This window comes from Pipistrellus hanaki, assembly GCF_964339955.1.
Source record: "Pipistrellus hanaki genome assembly, chromosome: 3".
Classification (NCBI taxonomy): Eukaryota; Metazoa; Chordata; class Mammalia; order Chiroptera; family Vespertilionidae; genus Pipistrellus; species Pipistrellus hanaki.
The window spans coordinates 122256384-122279517 of NC_140505.1; the positions used below are offsets into that span (position 1 = coordinate 122256384).

The window sequence follows — 23134 nt, forward strand, 5'->3', positions numbered from 1 at the left end:
ACTGGGTTAAAAGAAAAAATTGAAAGGAAAAAAAAAACATCATGGCAACAAAACAACAATGAAAACACAACAATCTAAAATATATGGCAGACAGTGAAAGCAGTGTTAAGAGGGAAGTTCATAGTTCTACAGGCCTACCTCTAAAAACAATAAACAATGGTAATAAATTATCTAACCCTGTAACTCAAAGAGTTAGAAAGAGAGCAATAAGAAAAGTCCAGAATAAGCAGAAAGAAGGAAATAATGAAGTCAGAGTGGAGATAAGCAAAATAAAGACAAAACACACACACACACACACACACACACACACACAGATCAACAAAACCAAGAGCTGGTTCTTTGAAAGGATAAAGAAGATTGATGAACCTCTAACCAGGCTCATCAAATAAACAAAATCAGAAATGAAAGAGGTGGAGTAACAACTGATCCCACAAAAATACAAACAATTATGAAAAAATACTATGAACAACTCTATTCCAACAAAATGGACAACCTAGATGAAATGCACATATTCTTCAAAAAATATAAGCTACCAAAACTCAAGCAAGAAGAATTAAAAAAAATCTGAATAGGCTGATAACTACCAAAGAAATTAAAACAGCGATCAAAAATCTTCCAGAAAACAAAATCCCTGGTCCGGATGGCTTTGCAGGGTTGTTCTACCAAGCATTCAAAGAAGAACTAAAACCTATCCTGCTCAGACTATTCCAAAAAATTCAAAAGGATGGCACACTTCCAAGTCCTTTCTATGAAGCCAGCATTACCCTTATCCCAAATACCAGATAAAGACACCACAAAAAAAAAAAAAAAAGAACTACAGCCCAATATCATTGATGAACATAGATGCTAAAATCCTCAACAAAATTCTAGCAAACCGGAGCCAGCAGTACATAAGAAAGATTATACACCATGACCAAGTAGGATTTATTCCAGGGATGCAAGGATGGTACAATATCCACAAATCAATAAATGTAATACATCACATAAACAAACTGAGCCAAAAATCACATAATCATATTCATTTATGCAGAAATAGAATTTGACAAAATCCAACACCCTTTCCTGATAAAAATTCTCAGCAAAGTGGGAGTGGAGGGATCATATCTCAACATAATAAAAGCCCTATATGAAAAACCTACAGCCAACATCATACTCAATGAGCAAAAATTAAACTCATTCCCCTAAGAATAGGAACAAGACAAAGATGTCCACTTTCACCACGCTGTTCTACATAGTACTAGAAGTACTAGCCATAGTGATCAGACAAGAAAAAGAAATAAAAGGCATCTAAATTGGAAAAGAAGAAGTAAAAATTTGCAGATGACATGATACTATACATAGAAAACTTTAAGGACTACATCAAAAAAACTACTAAGCCTAATAAATGGTTATAGCTATGTGGCAGGACATAAAATTAACACCCAGAAATCTCTTGCCTTTTTATACACCAATAATGAACTCACAGAAAGATAAATGAAAAATACAATCCCACTCATCATTGCACCTAAAAACATAAGACACCTAGGAATAAACTTAACTAAGGACGTAAAAACCTATACTCAGAAAATTATAGGACATTGAAAAAAGGGATAGAAGAAGACATAAACAAATGGAAGAACATAACATGTTCATGGATTGGTAAAATCAACATCATTAAAATGTCCATACTACCTAAAGCAATCTGTATATTCAATGCAATACCTATTAAAATACCAATGGCATATTTCAAAGATCTAGAACAAACTCTCCAAAAATTCATCTGGAATAGCCATAGGTATCCTGAGAAGAAAGAACAAAGTTGGAGGGATCACAATACCAGACATCAAACTATATTACCAAGCCGTGGTTCTCAAAACTGCCTGGTACTAGCACAAGAACAGACATCTATTCCAATGGAACAGAATAGAGAACCCAGAAATTGACCAAAGCCATTATACTCAATTAATATTTGACAAATGAGGCAAGATCATACAATGGAATCAAGACAGTCTCTTCAATAAATGGTATTTGGAAAACTGATCAGATACTTGCAAAAAATATGAAACTAGACCACCAACCTACACCATACACAAAAATAAACTCAAAATAGATAAAGGACTTAAATGTAAGAAAAAGCTACAACAATCTTAAAAGAAGCCATTAGCAGCAAAATAGCAGACATTTGTCATAGCAATATCTTTACCAAAACAGCTCCTAGGGCAATGGAAAATAGGAAGAAAAGAAACAAATGGGACTACATCAAACTAAAAAGGTTCTGCAAAGCAAAAGAAACCATTAACAAAACAACAAGAAAACCAAATGCATGGGAGAATATATTTGTCAATGTTATCTCTGATAAAGGTTTAATCTCCAAAATTTATTGGGAACTCATACAACTTAACAAAAGGAAGATAAACAATCCAATCAAAAAATGGGCAAAGTACCTAAATAGACACTTTTCAAGAGAGGACATTCAGAAAGCCAAGAGACATATGAAAACATGCTAAAGTCATTTGTCATCCAAGAGCTGCAAATCAAAACAACAATGAGGTTGTTTTTCTCTGCATTCTCACACCTGTCAGAATAGCTATCATCAACAAATCAACAAATGACAAGTGCTGGCGAGGATGTGGAGAAAAAGGAACCCTCCTTCACTGCTGGTGGGAATGCAGACTTGTGCAGCAACTGTGGAGAATGTTATGGCATTTCCTCAAAACATTAAAAATGGAACTGCCATTTGACCCAGTAATAGCACTTCTAGGAATACATCCCAAGAAACAGAAACACTAATCAGAAAAGATATGTTCATAGCAGCACAATTTACCATAGGTTAGATTTGGAAACAGCCTAAATGCCCATCAGCAGATGAGTGGATTAGAAAACTATGGTGCATCTACATAATGGAGTACTATGCTGCTGTAAAAAAGAAAAAAAAAAGAAAAAAGGAATTCTTACCATTTGCAATAGCATGGATGGAGCATCATTTATGGATAATAAAGAACATTATAACCTGATGAACAAAAAGATACAGAGGCAGAGAAGCATTCAATAAACTGTCAAATATCAGCGGGAAGTCTTGGGGGAAGTAAGAGATCAACCAAAGGACTTGTATGCATGCATATAAGCATAACCAATGGACACAAGACACTGGGGGGAGAGGGCAAGTGTTTGGGGGGGGTAGGGGAGGCTGGGGGAAGGTCAATGGGGGAAAAAAGAAGACATATGTACTACTACTTGTAGTACTTTAAACAATTATATATATATATATATATATATATATATATATATATATATATATATTAAAGAACAGACTTGAGAAGACAAATTTGTTTATCTTATGGGAATGGAGATAGAGTAAATTAGAGATTTCAAAGATACTTCTGAACGAAAATGATTGAGACATTATATATTTTGGATTTGGGTTTAAGGATAAGAGACATGAAAATGAAGACAATTTCCAGATTTCTAGATAACTCAACCTGATGAATGGTAGAATCATTCATTAGGATCAAAGATATTAGGGAAGGACTAGATTTGTTGATGAAGAGAGAATGACTTCAGTTTGAGATATGGTAAATTTGAGGTATGTTTAAGATGCCCAAATAGATCTAGTAAATTGGTGGTTGTATGTCATATTAGAGTTTCTAGTAACCCATAAATGAATTAGTTCACTCTCTAAATTGGCCAGGAGTGCTGGCATTCTTAATCAAGTACATATACATTGTTTGAGATTCAGGTAAAGACAAGAACTACGCAATTCTCATAATAACTCAAGGATCCTCAGAGTACAGCGGATGAATCACCTCCTCTGTGAAGCCATCACTGTCTTGACTAATTGATCATTCCCTCACAGGTGCTTTTAAAAAGCTTTGCACTTTCCTGTTGAGACTTACAGAAGAGGTTTCAGGAACTTGGTCATATCCTCTCCTTTCAAGGCCAGGGTTGGGGTGAAGGGTAGTTCATTGTTGGTGAGAAAATTCATAGTACTTTCCTCTCTACTGCAATGAATCCTTAAACATTATGTTAAAACCAGAGGCCCAGTGCACGAAATTCATGCACTCGGGGGTGGGGGAGTCCCTCATCCTGGCCTGTGCCCTCTCACAGTTTGGGAGTCCTTGGGGGATTTCCAATTGATGGCTTAAGCCTGCTCTACACGGGCAGAAGAAATAAGCTATCCATCTGACATCTTTAGCTCTGTCGCAGAGGTGAGAGATGCTCCCGCCACCACCACTGGGCTCGCCAACCAAGAGCCTGGCTTCTGGCTGAGTGGTGCTCCCCTTGTGGGAGTGCACTCACCACCAGGGGGCAGCTCCTGTGTTGGGCGTTTGCCCCCTGGTGCTCTGTGTACATCATAGTGACCAGTCATTACTAGGCTTGGTCAATTTGCATATTAGCCTTTTATTATATAGGATATCAGTATTTTAAGACCTCATCAGTCTGGGTCCCTGAATAACTGTGTAAATCAGAAGATCTCTTCCTACTCCAACATGCACACACAATAATCCACAATGGTTATGTAATATGAAAAAAAAGTAAGTCTTAAGCATTGAATCCACTGAGATTTTTGTACTGTTTGTTACCATAGCATATTCTATATTATCCTGATTATTTCACAATTCACATCTGAGTATATTAACATTACTTGCTTAAAATGTCTCTTTTAACTGAACTACACTTTATTTTTGTATAGGTGGTTGATAATGTCTGAGAGTTTGTACTGTAAATATTTTTGAGCAGATTAATGAATGATTAAAGGATTAATGACATAATCTCCAACCTTATCCACCATTATGAGAAAACTCACATGGATAATAGGGAAATCAAAAGAGCATTTCTTGCTGGGCCACTTGTTTGTTTAATTACCTTGTAGGGAGATGCCAGGGTCACAGATCTTCACATGTTAGCACATAACAGTGTCAGAGAAACCATCTACTAAAATCTCTACATCATAAAGTTCGAGGCAGGTTGAGAATTTTTGTATTATTTTTTTTTTAATTTGAACACAAAACCCTGAATACTTATGTTCAGTCTTCATTGTCTGTTGGTTCCATAGACTAGTTCTCCACTTACTACTTTAAGGGTAGAAAAATAATCTATCATATCTGTATATATTCCTCTACTCTACAAGAAAGTTTATCCAGCCCAGTTGGTGTGGCTCAGTGGTTGAGTATCAACAATGAACTATGGGGTAGGGGTTCAATTCCCAGTCAGAGCACATGCCTGGGTTGCTGGATCAATCCCCAGTAGGGGGCATGCTAGAGGCAGGCCATGAATGATTCCCTATCATCATTGATATTTCTCTCCTTTTTCCTTCCTCTCTCTGAAATCAATAAAAATATTTTTAAAAAATAAAGTGTATCCATAAACAAAAGAAGAGTGCAATGTATTAATGACATTTCAAGAAAGTTTATATATTTTAACTGATAGCTATTTTAACTAGTAGCTGTTAACGGAATTCTCAAGAGGTAGCAGACCAACATGGATCTACTTGGTTGAGAATAGCCAATAACAGTATCGGTGCCAGATTTATTGTGGGTTTAAAAAAAAATGCAAGTTCACAAAAAATCACCTATATGTAAATATAGTGATAACATGTTAATTTTGGTATGAAATTTACATTAAATTATATGCATTTACAGTATGATAATACCTTATATTTAAAATGAGCCACTGTGAATTCCTCTATATTTACATATGCTTAGTGAGATTGAATGTATTATAATTTTTTGAAAACTCTTAATATTTTTTTAGGGAAGTATTTAAAATTAAAGATTGTTACCCATTAGTAGGTTATTACATTAATTTGGTTGGTCATGACCAGTAGTATGTTTTAATGAATTAAGGGGGGAAAAATAAGACTTGCATTAAAATAATATAAAGATACAACAGCAGTAAGAAATATTTCATAGAACTTTTGTTCATCTTGCATGTATGTGTGTTTGACTATGTATTGAGTTTGGATGTCATTAAAAAAAAAACATTAGAAAATATAAACTTATTGGAATCATTCACTCATCCAATAAACATTCTGTAGAATGCTCTCTTTCTACTGTCTGCCAGGCACTGGAGAATCAGAATGATAAAAAAAAAAAGCAGCATGGCGAAATCCTGAAAACTTGTATGTAGTGGATTGATTGGATACATTAAAAAATTCAAATATACTACATTTTCAAATATATATGTACATATGTCCTATAGCATAAGATATTTAGGATAGAAAAGAGCCTTGGCTCCACACATAAGGAAAATACAGAGCATGCCCCTATTAACCAGAACAGTCTATTATTATACTCTTGCTGTGCTCAAATACAGGTTGTTTAATGTCAACTCAGCAAAGAAAACTCGACTTCCAAAATATGTTATTATCAGAGCATAATGTGTATACGAGTCTTAGGGGGGGAAAGAGGGCCCTTTAAGATTGACGCTTTAATTACTGCTTCATTACTGCTGCAGTGCATGGAGCGGTACTGCAGGCTCACAAAAGTTAATATGCCTCTGTAAGCACCTAGTTTACTATCACAGAGTGACCCAGGTAGACTTTGGTTATTGAGTTCTTGAAACCAGGATATGAAACTAGATAGAGGAAAAATAATTTCCGGTTAATGCTCTGAGACTTGTGTTGTCTAAATTATAATCGACACAAAATAATTTGTTTCATTATGTTCTCAGTGTTTATTTACTTTTGTTTCAAAATCTAAATTAGAGTTTTGTAGGATATTATCAAAAATATACTCAAAAGGAAATTACAGTGAAAAAAATCATTACCATGATAAAAAGTCAAGGTGTTCACTTAATTCAGAGAAATAATAAAATCGGGTAGGCCATGTGCTCCATTCCCTTAGAAATTAAGGCAAAAGAAGGAAGGTTATTAAGATTTCATAAAATATATACAATAAGTGTCAATGGAATATAAAAGGAGTTGCTCTTCTAAAGATGAAAATGGAGGATGAAATATACACATATAAGTCATCTGAAAATACATTTTGAAAGTCAGGGTAGAAATAGGATATATTTGATGAGTGTAACCATAAAAAATAAAGTAAGCATATGTACAGTCTGAAATAATATCATGCAGAAATAAGACACCAAATATATTTCAATAATGTTTAGATTGTATATAATCATTGTTTTGAAATGTTCCTTAATAATGTTTGCAGATTGTATGTTTGTATTTTAATCCTCGCCCCAGGATATGCTTAGAGAAAGAACAGAAGGGAGAGAGAGGGAGAAGAATTGATGAGAGAGAGAAACATTGATTGGCTGCCTTCCGCACATGCCCCAACCAGGGATTGAACCCATAACCAAGGTATGTGCCCTGACAGTGAATCGAACCCTCAACTCTTGGGTACACTGGATGATGCTCCAACCAATTGAGCTATACTGGTTAGGGGTATATATTATTTTTAATTAAAATATTAAAGCAGGGTCAAACTCATGAAACCAGTATTTTTACACTCAGCTACATTTGCCCTTTGTCTCTACTGCGAGACAGTAGTCCCCCCTTATTTACAGAGAACATGTTCTAAGATCACCCAGTGGATACCTCAAACCATGGACAACTTCAAACCCAATACATGCTACGTTTTTTTCCAATACAGACACACCTTTCCACTAAAAGAAAGCGCTTTAGAGCTTCTCTTTGGCATTTTGAATTGCCAGCATCACTACCCATCCACTTTGAGGCCATTCCTAAGTAAAATAAGGGTTACTGGAACACAAGCACTGAGGTACCTTGGGAGTCCACAGTTGATCTGATAACCTAGATGGCTACTGAGTGACTCACATGCAGTGATGACACACAGGGTGAATGTGCTGGAAAAGGGCATGATTCAAGTCCCGGGCAAGATGGAACGGGATAGCACAAGATCTCTTCACACTGCACAGAATGGCATACAATTTAAAACTTATGAGTTGTTTATTTCTGTATTTTATAGTTAGTATTTTTGGACTGCAACTGACCTTGGGTAAGTGAAAGCATGCAAAGCAAAACCATGGGTTGGGGAGGAGGGAGGAACTGCTGTAGACCAAACTCATTCCCACAGCAGTTTCCTCACTGGAGTTTCTTTTATTGACAAAGCCTTCCTCTGACATTTACGTAGCTGACTTATTTTCCTTTTATGTCTCAGCTTATATATTATTGGTCAACCAGAGCCCCTAGTATTACGTTGTTTTACTTATTATCCTGTTTTATTATTTTATAGCATATCTCAATGCTTCACACTGCCTTAGTTATATTTTGTTGTTTGTTGTTTTTAATTATCTGCATTGTCCCCTAGAATGCAAGCTACATAAAAACAAATACTTTTTCTGATGTTTGCTTTTGTATTCCCAGCATTCAAAACAGTGGTAGGTACATCATAGCACTTACTGAAGAAATGCGTTATTCCTAATTAATTGCTTTTCAGTTTATAGTACAGCAAAGAGAAAATCTATAGTGCTTTCATGCAGTTATTCTATGGCATCTATAGCCATGTATATGCAGTTGGGGCAATTATAAAATAAAACTTTATAAACCCCTTGAAAGAACACTCCCTACACAAAACTAACAAAATTTGAAGTACTGATATGTATACAGGTGGCTCTGTGAGTGCCTTCAGTTGGCTGTTCTCAGCTCCACTGGGCTGAGACCCTAAAAATCCTCAAGCCCTACAAGTGTATTGCCTCTGTAATAAAAAAGAAAGAAGCCAAGGCAATGATGCAAGGACCCAATGAGAGTCAAAGACACTCAACTCTGCCCTCATGCTCTGCCTGCTGTTCAGCCTTTTCACACTAGTATGGTCATATCGGTGTTAAATTACTGAACACTCCACACTCGTTTGTAAACAGCCATCCTTGTGCCACTTTTTTTTCCACATCCTCAACTACTATGCACCTTTCCCTAGAATTCTCTGAATCTCCTGGAGCCATCCTGCCCCAGCATTAATGCTAGTCAGCATCCTTTCTGATGAGCCATTGCTCTTACCTTATGAGCTAGTACGCATGTGTTTCTTTTGCCTGGCCTAAATCTAACCACTTTCCTTCTTGAATCAGCAGAGCTCTCTTTCTATATAGATGAGTAGTGCTATGTCTAACTTTCAAATCCAGATACTACACAAGGCCTGGCTTAGAAAAATATCATTATTTCACCCTCATCATAGTGAATGGTCCAGGACAAGTGATCTAAGTTGTTCCAATCAAACTTATCCTGGAAATTTTGGGGGGGGAAGAAGACATTCACTACACATTTTCTTATATATGCCCTATGGTCACTAGAAACATCCTTATCACTGTAAAGAAAGAACAATGCTAAAGAAAAGTAGAACTAAATTGTAGTAGAATGTGGATTCAAACCCAAGCAGTCTATGTTTACAAAGTCAATATGCAATCATAAGTAATCATATGCCATTAAACTCATATAACCACCAACCCACTGGCAGAACAGAAACAGAGAGGAGGAGGGGACAAGGTGGGGAGGTGGGTGGTGGAATAAGAAGCAATAGGTCTGGATCTGATCAGATGGTTTGATTTTCCATTTCTAGCTATGACAAAATAAGGAATATTCCTGAACTTTACGGTAACCTGGCCTCTAAAATCCCTTTTCTTCCTTAAACCATCTTGAGTTTGGTGACATTTTTACAAATGAAAGAGTTCCTGACTCAAACAAAACAAAACAAAACAAACCCAACCAAACAAAAAACAAAACGGGGGAGGGTGGAGCAAGAGTGGTAAACTCTGTCATTTGATAACAGAGTAGAAATTTGCAAACATTACTATATTTCCCTTCCTGAAATAAAACTTTTAGTATGAACTACCTTATTGAAGCTTACCATGCCAGAGTAGGTATTTATACTCAGATCCAGAAGATTCCAAGTTTGATTTTTTTAAAAAATATATTTTATTGATTTTGTACAGAGAGGAAGGGAGAGAGATAGAGAGTTAGAAACATCGATGGGAGAGAGTCATCGATCAGCTGCCTCTTGCAAACCCCCTACTGGGGATATGCCAGCAACCAAGGTACATGCCTTTGACTGGAATCGAACCCAGGACCCTTCAGTCCCCAAGCCGACTCTCTATCCATTGAGCCAAACCGGTTTCGGCCCAAGTTTGATGTTTTGATCACATTGCTATGAAGTGGATAAAGTTTGCCTATGTCTCTCCAATCTCTGTAGGTCATCTCTACCTCTTTGATAGCATCTGTACTGTTCTCCGGCCAGTGATGAGCTTAATGTGATTATTTCTGGTTGGGTATTGGCTATATATATATATATATATATATATATATATATATATATAGACAGTTTGGAGTTGAAACAATATCCAGCTACATAATATTTATGTGACTCTGGCAAGTTATTTCCTATGATTTTCTCATTTAAAAATTATAGGTAAATTAGTACCAATCTCATAAGGTTATTGGGAATATTAATGGAATGAAGTATGCAAAAGCACACAAAAGGATGCGGACACATATTAAGAATACAAGAATATGATTACCCTATGTTTGTCCAAAATCACCATAAACACCTATCCTATGCTCTCATTAATCTTGCATTCTTTCTACAGGCCTTTCCCAATTAAAACTCCTGTTTCCTTATATCAGCTCAGCTAGAAAGTCAATTATGTTAATCCACATTGCAATGTGCATGGCAATTGACAATCACTCCCAATTGTGTTTGAGTCTTAATACAAAGAATTGCCAATTGATGGATTTCACACATTAGGGCTGAATAATAATCGGAGCTTGGATATATTCTCTTCCTACCTCTTTCTAACTTTGAATAAAAGAGAAAAGGCATCCATAGATTCAACAACTTCCATTAATGTTAGATTCAGAAAACAGTAAGCAATTATATGTGTGAGTACCAATGAGAAACATAATGAGACATGATAAGATTGGAGAGTTTGTTATAAGCTACACACATTATTCCAACCACATTTCTGTGTACTCAAGGAAGAGGCTTAATACTACTAGTTTCTTATTTATAAAGAAAAACAGTGAAATGACATCTAATGTCACAGTTATTCAGCAATGATTGAAGGGCAACTGAATCTAGTGACTCAGGCTTAGTGATTTCTTTTATATATTTAAAAACTATTCCTGTAATTGTTTGAGAAAAAAAAAAACACACACACACAAAAAAAACTGTTCCTGCAATAATTTTAAAATACAAATATAATTTCTTTCACAGTTAGAGTAATGTAAGTAATGACAGTTTATTAAAATTATCTTATGTTTTTAACAAAAATAATAAAGACTATGTAATTCAACATTGGGTATCATGTTAGAATTTTATTTTCATTTTGGTAAAAAGAGCAAACTAGTTTTTATATTTTGAGATAATTAAAATACATACTTTCCCCCCATTTCTAAATGCTAGGCCCTGTGCTTCTGTAGAAAAAATTATAAAAGGCTTCCTATGTGTGTAACTACAGGCAGATCGCTTAACTGCTCAGTCTCCTTTATTTATAAAATGGAGAATCTCTTCATTATCAAAATCAAATAAGGCAATTTACTTTTTTAAATATAGTGCTATACAACTACCATGAAAACAATTATTTAATTATCATTGAAAGAGCAAAATAAAAATTAAAAAAAGCTACCTAGTAGTACATGTCACTTATTTTTACTTTTTTTTTTTTTTTAACCCTCACCCAAGGATATTTTTCCATTGATTTTTAGAGAGAGTGGAAGGGAGAGAGGAGGAAGAAGGGGGGGAGAGAAAGAGGGAGAAAGGGAGAAAGGGAGAGAGAGAGAGAGAGAGAGAGAGAGAGAGAGAGAGAGAGAGAGAGAAATCCATGTGAGAGTCACATTGACTGTTTGCCTCCTGCACCTGCTGGGGCTGGGGAATGTGCAATGGATGTACAAGCCCTTGACCCTGGACTCAAACCCTGGAACCCTTGGTTCATGGGTCAACACTCGAACCACTAAGCAAACTAACCAGGTTTCTCCCACTTTTAAATATTATTGTATTATCTCTCTGCAATCAATTTTGTTCTAGAAATGATAAGTAAGCAAGACTTTATGTTTAAGAATTTAAAAACACTAGCCTGGCTAGTGTGTCTCCATGGTTGAGCATGGACTCATGAAGCAGGAGGTCATGGTTTGGTTTCTGGTCAGGGTATATGCCTGGGTTTTGTGCTTGATTCCTAGTAGGGGGCTTGCATAAAGCAGATGGATTAATGATTTTCTCTCATCATTGATGTTTCTCTCTCCCTCTCCCTTCCTCTCTCTGAAATCAATAAAACCTGCTTATAAAAAAAACTTTAAAATCATGGCACATTCCCTTTAAGTGTACCAGTTACATAAACAAATTAAGAACCTGCTCCCATACTTATCTATGCATGTGTTTCATAAAACTAACCTAAAATGTATAAAAACTAAGAAATACATTTATTTGGTTATTGGCAAAAAATAATCCATTAGTATGGAGCCTGGTGTACCAAGCTATCAGTTGGTGAGTAGATGAAGATAATTCATTAAAGTATAAAAAAGAATGGTAGGAAGAATAAGAAAAGGAAAAAAAAATAAGAAAGGAAAAGAGGGAATGCAAGAAAATTGCTATATTACCATTTTAGCGGAAGAGCTGAACAAATCTATTCTGGCAGTGAGTATTAATATGCTTCAATGCATATAGTTCTAAAAGTCCAGAAGTCAAGAGAAATGAAACTGTTACTATCTATTCAATATATAAATGTTGAGACAGATTCTTAAAGGCATAACAGAACTTGTCTCTTCCACTTTTTCCTGGAGAAGTCGGCTCTCTCCTCTCATCAGTATTCATTTTGTGTTGTCTAACTGTGATTCAGAAAGTATATATGATTTCATTGGGAAAAAAATTGAAAACTTGTATATCAAGTACTTTTTGTTCTTTTCCCCCACAATTAAAAAGCAGGGTTAATTTAGAGCAGTGATTCCCAAAGTGGTCTATATCGACCCCCAGGGGTCTATGACAACCTGCAAGGGGTCTATGTCAGCGAAAAAAAAATTTGGGGGTGCATGAAATGAAAATGGGGGTCCACGATAGTGGATCTCAACATACACTGATAGTACCTATTTACTTACATCATATTATCTTATAATATAAAAACATATAAATTATTTATAAAAGTACCTATGAAGTAAAAAATTTATTATATATGTTTATAAAATTGTGTAAGTTGTAGGATAAAAACCTGCACATAATGATATACCAGTATCATCTTGTTACAAGCATACGTGCAGTAAACATTCTTGCCAATTTTTGTCTCAAAGCTTCGCGAACTTGCACCGACTTGTTCAATTCGTCACTCTATAAATATGAATGTGAGAAAAATACGTTCATTCGTTTCCTGAATCTTGAATAGGAAAGTGCTGAGAAAATATTTAAAAAAATATAAACTGGTAGTTTATCATACAAATTATAGTGAATCAGTGTTATTTTGTTTGAGAATGCCGGAGAAAAGTAGGTACATTATTTTTTATTAAATCTTAACACTAAACTTCACTACAGTTAGAAATTTACAAAAAAATCAATATCAGGTAAGTAGGGGGTCTACCCAAAACCGAAAAACATGGCAAGGGGTCTACTGCACAAACAAGTTTGGGAACCTCTGATTTAGAGTATATGGCTTTTTGTTGAAATGTCATGTCCTTGAATTATTAAAGTCAGTTGTATCTTGAGGTGATTGCTTGGCTTTTAAAATTTAACATTATTCTATCTAATAAAAGAGTAATATGCAAATTGACCATCACTCCAACACTCAAGATGGCTGCCTCCATGTTAACGCAAGATGGCCACCACAAGATGGCCAGCAGGGGAGAGCAGTTGGGAGGAACCAGGCCTGCAAGGGAGGGCAGTTAGGGGTGACCAGGCTTGCAGGGAAGGGCAATTAGGAGCAATCAGGATGGCAAGGAAGCAGTTAGGCATCAATCAGACTGGCAGGGCAGTGGTTAGAGGGTGATCAGGCTGGCAGGCAGAAGCGGTTAGGGGCAATCAGGAAGGCAGGCAGGAGAGCAGTTGAGAGCCAACAGATCCTGGATTGTTAGAGAGATGCCCACTCCCTGCTTAGGATTAGGCATAAATGGGGTCCCAGATTGAAGAGGGTGCAGGCTGGGCTGAGGGACACCCTCCCCCAGGGAGGAATTTTGTGCCCTGGGCCTCTAGTAATTTAATAAAACAATAAAAACAGATGTTAATTGTAACATTATGTTATTATCTAAGTTCATTTTCCTAAGTGCAGATAGGTAAAACTCAAGCACAAATTTTAGGCATACATTGGTCTGGTTTATATATACTTAAATACAAAACCTGTGGCCTTATATTGATGATGTTATTCTATTTATAGAAGGGATTCTGGTGCTCTAGAGTCTCTAATGCCCAATGGCTTACACTTCCTTCATTCCTCAAATCCGATGAAAATGCTATGAATTAGGCAGAAAGCCAGCCTTGTAAACCAGGATCTGGCAGACATTCCAAGTCAGAAACAGATTCAATGCTTTGCTACCTTTCTTTTTCCTGAGAAACTGTGTCAACTTTTCTTCTTAATAATCTTGCTAACTCAAAATATGAGTGCTACAAGAGCTCAGGTAGGCCTTAGAGAACTGTTAAACCACTGTTCCTGTTTCAAAAGCCAAATGAGTCATTTGTCTAAAACGCATGTGCTGATGATATTTTTTCCTCATAAATAAGCATTTTTGTAGGTGGTGAACAAGGGCTATCCACTGTTATATTGTATACAATACTGGAGTGCAGGACATCGTGAGGAAATAAACACCCTCAATTGGCTTTTTTCCTTCTCAAGAAAGAGCAAACAATTCTAAATTGACATTTTAGTGAGTGTAGCCTGCTACTCTGATGCTACGTTGTTTATATTTTCAGCAACTCTCACATAAAATTATATTTGAAAATTGATTGTTAGTAATCCATCCTAAAACCAGCCTTATGGTTTCACGATGATACCACAGATTCCAGAGAAAAACAAATCTGTTGCCAATGGTGTGTGATGATGAGGGTGAGGATGTGAATATCTGAGGGTCTTCATAACAAGACAGGTGGATTTGGGAAGTATTAAAGCCAATCCAAGGATCTGAAATTCTCTTTAACTATTATTTGAGTTTTATCAACTTGTTTAAATTAGTTTAAAAACACACACACACACACAAAAACAAACAGTCATACTGATTCATGACTAACAACCTCACCTTTTCCTGGATCACTTGTGAGTAATCAAAAGAAATTTCATGAAACAAAAGCTATTTTATCAATTATCCTAAAATTTATGTAACATTTAATATCCCATTTTCTAAGTATTAATACTAATTTTGGTGAAGCTATGTATGTTTGGTCTGAGTATTTCATGTGCTTTTTGCCTTCTTGATAATGAAGATATGCCAATGAGTCTCAACTGTAGCAATTAGTAAATCCAATCACCTGCTTCCAAGCTGGAGCGAGGCCTAGGGTAACAAGCCAGGAGGCTGGGCACAGGAAGGAAATGGGCCTCAAGTGAAAACAGGTGCTGACCCCACGAGGCGTACGCAGGCAACTCTCACCAGTGGTGTGAAGTGGGTTTGCCTGATTCTCCCTCTATCGCCATGTGACTGAAAGATGGTTGAAATCTGGGAGGGTGTGGGAAGAGGACAAGAGATAGTACATCTCATTTAACCAATTGCAGTTTAAGAATGTTTCACATGTATAATTATAAACGCCTGCTATGCTAATTAGAGCAAAGGTCCTTTTAAATATCCTTCTGGACAACCTTCCAGAGGAAGCAGGGATGGTGGGGACTGAGGCAGAGGTGGCCACTATGGTGGCCGGGGCCAGAGCCTCTTGCACAAATTTTGTACAGTGGGCCTCTAGTTCTTAAATAATCTTCTGATTTGGATTTTTAAGTGCCTAAGTGCATTTTATCTTTGATTATTTCTGAATTATTTAGAAATAAAAAGAAAACATTTACCTATTGCATAAAACAACACACAACTCCTTTTACTTACATAATACCCTTTGGCAAAAATAATAGTTAATTATATGAACTCTAAACACTTTAGAATTAAGCAAAGCTACATTTCCCAAATAGAGAAACAGTTTCACTTGGATAAGGTAAGACCAAATTTCAGTACCATACCTAGATTTGATTAACTGGATATTTCAATAAAAAATTAGCGCCTGTCTGAGGCACTTAGCTAACTGTCTCAGGCACAGAATTTGGGGTTGCTGTAGCAGGGTTGTAATCTAGTATTTATAAAAAAAATATTATCTGACAGGGATGTCAGGAAAATTTAAGAAATTATATCTTAAACGAATAGTTTCAACAGATTTTTATACTAGCTGAAAGAAAACATTCTCATTCTACATGGAAATTTTTCAGCTTTCATTTTGTACAAATGACTAAGAAATAGAAGTATTTATTATCTTCATTTGAATTACAATTTTCCAGAATACCCCTTTAACAAAATGACTTCCTATGTTCAACATACTATATATATGTGAGACCGATATAAAAATGACCAGTATTTTTCCTTTGTATCTCCACAATAGCAGTAACCAACAAAGATGACCTCTGACCTCGCCTTATTTGCATTACTGGCAAATTCTGAAAATCAAGATGCCACATCCCTTCAAGCATTGAGTGTAGTTATGAAGACAAAACAAACCCAAAGAGAATCAGAACTAGTTGTAAACAATTACAACTTGTGGTTTAACTAAATATTAAAATTATTAAAATTATAGAACTTTTTAAAATCTGCTTTATATTTTTCAAAGATGTGGCAGAAAATTATTTCTAACATTATCACGAATGTGCTATTTTATTCTACATTAGGTTTTAATTTGTTTTAGATCTCTCTTAAATATTGTTTTTAAATTAGGGAAATAAATATTTTAAAAGAAAGTTTTTTTTAATAGGATGTTTAAAATTGTATTTAAAACTACAGAAATTGCATCTCTGGTTGCTTACTCTTTCTATGACATAGCAGTATTTCTCAACAGCAAAGGTTAAATTTTTATTCATATATACAAGAAAGGACAGCATGTTGCCATACTTGCAATAGATAGTGTGAACATATTATCAATATATTTTAAAATAAGTTTATTTTTCTATTACTATCATATAAGAGTAGAGTGATGTTCATATACCCTGCTACCACAGTTTATCTTATAGCCAATATAAAGGTAACTCTTCAAGAACTCTCTTAAAATGGCAATTAAGCTGAAGGAAAATGTATTTTTTTTCAAATTAGAAAGATTAAATACCTACTTTTAAAAAAATAGCCACACTTACTGAAGAAGTGTGAATAAAGTTTATCATAATATTATGAAAAAAATGTTAATCATTCTTAGAGGAATTATTAAATATACCAATCCACACCCCTTTACCTGAAAAAGCAGTAATAATCATATCATTCTATTACGTAAAAGATTAAGAACAAGTTTACCTTTATGCAAACATGGAAAGAAACACCTGATAAAAGCCTTAGAAAGACAGAAATTTTACTGCCCCATTATGTCCAAGTCATGTAAAAATATGATTTCATCTTATTTGTTACTTTTATATAGAAGTGCATTTTCTGTTACTGGGAGTTTTTTTCCTAATCCATGATTCAAATAAATATCACTTGTTCCCAAACCCATAGAAGAGCTGTTTAAAGGGGAAAAAACCCTATCCCCTTCAGTTTTTCTTCTGTGTATTTCTAGCCTTTCAACTAAAGAACTATTAAGAGCAACCCTAAGAGACTGTCATCTTTCTTTGAACGGTTACAGGAGTACCCGTTAGTGTCAGCAGATTATATAACATTGTCCATTAGTCTATAATCCTTTTAGAAAAATTTTAAAAAAATTATATATATTTATTCACATATCTATATCTATATCTATCTATCTATCTATCTATCTATCTCCACATATATATACAGGGTGCAGTAAATGTAGGCTTATAGTTGTAAGTGCATGGAACACAGAGCATATTTATATATTATTTATTAACCATTATATTATTTTCCATAGGAACAACTGCAAACCTACTTTTGCCCCATCCTATACACCTTTAAATGCTAGTTGAAAAACAATTTATTTATTTATTTAGGCTGCCACATATTCAATCCCTGTTTAAATAGCTTTGGTGAATTCTTATGGAAAACAAATTCAGCTAGAAAGCATCTCTTACATCTGAAACTTTTGATACAGATGCATTTATGGCAACCAAATCAGTTAAAAACTTTTTAAAATCACAGATAGGTTGGATATTTAGTTGTAAAAACCATTACATATTTAGCAAAATATTTGCAAGACCCACACTAGCCTTATGACAGAAAGTCTAACTTTGGTATTCTGTAACATTGGACCAAATTTGCTCTCTTATGTAATCAAACTGTTATATTTTTGCTTTCCTTCCCCCCAAATTATTTAATAACTACCATTAGGAAAAGAAAGATTATGTTCCGATTTGGAATTAATGCTGTCTCTTACTGGCTGTTCCACAAACTGGAAATCAGACGAGCGAGCTATAAGTATTACAGGCTCATAAAAATGTCTGTCTTAAGTGTACGTTCTTTGAGATCAGATGGCTCCACAAACCTGTGTGGGGAATTCACTCTAAATTGATTTAATATACTGACCTCAAAAGAGATGAATTGATATTATATGCATAGTGTCATTAGGCTAACAGGAAGTTCAAATTACATCTTTAATACATTCTGCATCTATTCATCTTCCAGTTCATTTTGCAAATATAATTAACACAAGCTACTATGTTGTATTTCCTTTTTAGTTAGCATCCTCTTAAATATATACCTACTAATGTAAACACCACGTTACCCATTTTAATATTTCTTGATTAAAACTACCTGATAATTTGACCACAGAGAATAATTAATATTCTTCACTATAAAGTGAAGTTCAAAACTAGTCTGGAAAAACACTCCATTGTGTGGCATTTTCTGGAATGAGTATTTTAAAATTTCCCTTGTATTTTAGCAATATTTTTTATAAAAATATCTTAAAATATCTAATTACCATGTTTGTTCAGAAATATTAATAACATTTATAAAATATCCTTTTAAACAGAGAAAGGATGAAGGCTATATGAAATTGTTACATTAGAACATTTGGTGGGATGACCGATTATAATTTAAATCTCTTCTCAATCCACTCACTACATATTGGAATTATTTCTGACTTCCAATATCCATAAAGACTTATTTGTCAGAAGTATATTAAAAACTAACCACTCAGATACATCTCTTTTACATGGCATTGCTATAATTAACATTTATAGAGAGACCTGAAAAAACTTTGTCAAAAACCAAGAATCGTAAACTTTTACCTTGCCTAAGACAGTGGAAAAATAAGCAACCAAGACCTTCTTTTGCTCACATGGAAAATAGTTGGTTTCCTTTTTATACATCTTTTCATGTCTAAACTTGTCAAATCAGTTGTCTACACATGCGGCAATTAAGCGATTGTCCTTTTTGTCCTTGTAACCAAAAGGTGGCACCTCTAAAATTTAGTCAGCTTTCAACAAAAACACTACATTACAAAGGAAAAAAGCCAGTTAAGTGTCAAAGCCCTGGAAAGAAGATCTTGTTTTTGTGACTCTAGGTAATTCCACTTAGATAGCAGAGACAAGTGTCTCAAATGGAAAATGTTTAGACAATAATATTCATTACATCGATGTTAAATGAAACCAGCTCTTATCTAAGTTGGTGTATAAACTTATACACTAAGATACGTGGTAAAAAAAAAATACTTTCTGTGGTGCATAGATTAGTGTGGAAGATCAGGCAGAGTTCAGAAAGATGATTCCCTTTTCTTATCCCAAGTGACATGTACACACACACACACACACACACATGCACATACACACACACAAATGTAAGACTCGGCATTTCCCCTGATAAATCAAAGGAAGGGATTTATCTGCACACTAGCATCGGCTGGCTTCTCTGCACTCATGTAGGACCCACTTGGAACGATTTCCCATTACATCCAACCAGACACTTCTCTCTACTTTCTCCCATCTGACAGTAATCACTTAGCTGTCTCGGATGCATAACAGGAAACACTGCTGATGGAATTAGAAATAGCTGAAGCTGCCCTCAAGGTCTGTTCAACAAGTACCTTTCACTTGACCTATTAAGCAGGCAGTTAGGGCACATAGGGGCTTTGCTCTCTCTCTTCCTTGAGAACAAAAACATTTTCCCTTTGAGATTTTTTTTGTTTTTTTATTTGAGGTTCCCTTTCTACCATTACTTTCTAAACTTTGTTCCAGTACAAGAGGATTCTTGGCCAACTGAGCTTCCATATGCCTTCTAATTGGAGCAACGAAACTGTATAAACATCATGTTTACATCTATTAGGTATTATTATTATAAGGAAATAAGGCAATGCATGAATTAGGTATCCAGGCAATAGAATACAGATAGTAGAAAGGTAGAATGAAATGGCAATTCATACACAAATGTAGCTGTAACAGAAAAGTTAAATGGCTGCTTCATTTCCCCAAAGGGTTAACTAATATTCAGGAAAGTGAAAATCAACATGTACGCAAAGCTAACTAGATTAGCTTTCTCAAAGTAGAAACCCAAGCCTCGGGATAACACTGGTGTCACCTACGAATGTTTGTAACTTTACATTTTTATTTATTTATTTTTGCCTCTCGACATAAAGGCCATACCAGAGAACCTCAGGGAAGTAATCATATGTTTTTATTTTTATTTCTTGTTTATGCAAGAAACACTTCAAAGTTCAGACATTACCACTGGTGGGCAAATACCAAATAGCCCCACTGGACAGGTGAAAACAGGAAAAGTCAGGCGGTTGGCGCTTCAAAACAACAGCAATTAAGCAGTTGGATGTGGGTTGGATCCGCGGTTTATTTTTGTTCCGTTGGAACGAATCAAGTGAGAGGCAGAGCCTCTTGCAAATAGGAGGTCGAGTCAAACTTGATGCTTCCCCTCTCTGACAGCCGGGCAGGAGGGCTGGACTATTCGCTTTATTCCGTTTAATTGCTTTCTGTACTCTCATTTCCACAGAGCTCGCCTCCTCCCTTGCCCCTCTGCCCCCGCAGAAAGAAATCTTTCTCCTTTCTTCACTATCCCTTCCTTCTCTCCTCTGAGAACAGGCAGTCCTCTCCAGGAGGAGAAAGAAAGCCTGTGCGTGCTTAGGATGGCAGGAGGGTGAAGATGAAAAAAAAGGGGGGGGGGGACCTAAAAGGGAGTGGGAGAATTGAGGGATGGAGATTGGGGTGGGGGGCGGAGGCGGAGAGACGGAGCAGGAAGATGGGGGATGCCCTATAGCAAGATAGCAACTCCAGGCTCTGAATCAGGGGCGCTGGGCAAAGTGCTTTGCCCGGAGATGCACATGTGGTCTCCGATCTCTCACAATAGGCCACCCCGGGCTCCCTCCGCAGGTCTCATCGCCCACCCCCAAAACCCAAAGGTACGGGAGAACAAAATCTTGCCGAGGGATTCAGGCGAATAGGCACCACCAACCCGGGTGGCCGCACCGCCAGTCCCGCCGCCTTACCTGCAGGGAAGACCAGGAGGTGGTGGTGGCTCTCCCCGGGCGGACCGCCTCGAAGGCACACGGGTCCTCTCACTGCCTCTGCTCGCGGAGGGGCCGCCTGCAACACAAAAGGGGTGTGTGGGTGTGGGTGTGTGGGAGGTTTTCCAGGGCCACCAGCTGGTCCCAGCTGGCCGCCCCCACCCTACACACACCCCTTTGGGGCGCTGAGCCCCCCGCTCCGCGGAGCACCACCCTGATCAGGGGTGGGCTTGTCCGGCTGGGAGCCTCAAGTTGCGGCTGCTAAGTCCTGCTGCCGCCGCAGCAGAAGGAGGAGGAGGAGAGACACGGGGGGCAGTCCTCGGTCTGGAGCATCCCCACACTGCAGCTCCTCCAGGAATCCCTCCAGTGAGGAGGCGGCCGCCCAGCAGCTCCAGCCCCGGCCACCTGATTGGCTCCACCTCCGTACGCTGCGCCGCGGAGCCAATCCGGGGGCGCGGCTCCTAGGTGGATCCCTCAGCCAACAGCGCCCATCCCAGTCCTGTTAGTGTCTCTCTATCCCCACCGCGGACTGGGACCTGGAGAGGGGAGGGGGCGGAGGAGGGGTGGGGGAGGGGGCTTCTTGGGAGGCGAGAGAGAGATCCCAAGGAGATGCTGCCAAGGGCATCCGAGGAGCCCTCTGGGTACCCGCAGGGATGCCCCACAACCTGTTCAGCGAGCCCTCAGCACGGGAGGAGGAGAGGGCGTTGAATACAAAGCTATTTTCCTTTCTGTTCTTTTTTCTTTACTTTCCATCAAAAAAAAAAAAAACCTGCCCTGATACTGAGCATGCCCAGACTGGAACAGGGACCCCAGGCGGTGGTTTTTTTTTTTTGGGGGGGGGGGGGGGGGCGGGGGAGGCGGGGAGGTAAAGGTGAGAGATCAGCAAAAGGGGCAGAAGTTTGTCTTTGGCCTTTTGACCCGGCAGAGTTGGGAAAGCAGAGCAGGGCAGGGCGGGGAGGGGAAGGGATGCCGCGCGGGTGTCCATAGACGGAGCCACAGGAGGTGGCCCTGGAAGGTTAACAATATGATCCTAACATGGCTCGGGTGTGGAAGCCAGTGCAGATTAATCCTCCGAGCCTTGCTAGATGCCCTGAGACTGCTTGGGAAGGGTGCTGTGGACCGGAGAGATGCAGGGAAGCTGCGTCCCATAGGTGGGGCCCGGGAGCGCGACTCCACCCAGCAGCGCAGAGAGGCTCCCAGCGGGCGGGCGGGCGGCGGGAGCGCCCTGGGAGTTGCCACTGCAGGGGCCGACAAGTTTGTAGACTTTGGGTCCAGTGCGACCTTGTTGGGGGAGATGCAGTTCCTGCCAGCCCCCTCCTCCCTCCGCCCCATCCCTCTCCATCCATTCCCAGCACGGTGATGACTAAAGCGTGGGTTTCCTCCCTCCTGAAGGATTCTGCTGGGAAGTAAGAAGCTTTTCCCTTGTGGGAGCTGCGCTGACCTGATTGTCTCTAAGCTCTAGGGCAATTTATAGCTTGGTAATACGGAGAGAGACCCAACCGTGAGGTTCCGCCGGTGGGGGAAGGGACTGTGAGCTAGCGGAGGGGCGGAGCGGAACCGAGCTGCCAGGAGGAGCACCGCCTGCTCTTGCTCCACAGGTGCGGGGCTTTCAAAGGCAGAAAAGTATTCCCCTTCCCCACTCACTGACCTTGTTCAATGGC

General features: G+C 37.8%; 1 protein-coding gene across 6 annotated transcripts in view; it reads right to left on the minus strand.

Annotated features, from left to right (window-relative positions):
• SYT1 (synaptotagmin 1) overlaps nt 1–21844 on the minus strand; it is a 522673-nt gene extending 500829 nt beyond the window's left edge. For 5 of the 6 annotated variants that reach the window (XM_084880204.1, XM_084880207.1, XM_084880208.1 and 2 more), the window contains exon 1: nt 21456–21844. The gene's annotated coding sequence lies outside the window, so the exon portion shown is untranslated. The remainder of the gene's footprint in view (nt 1–21455) is intronic. The other variant, XM_084880205.1, reaches the window with a different exon arrangement.
• Nucleotides 21845–23134: the final 1290 nt, after the last annotated feature.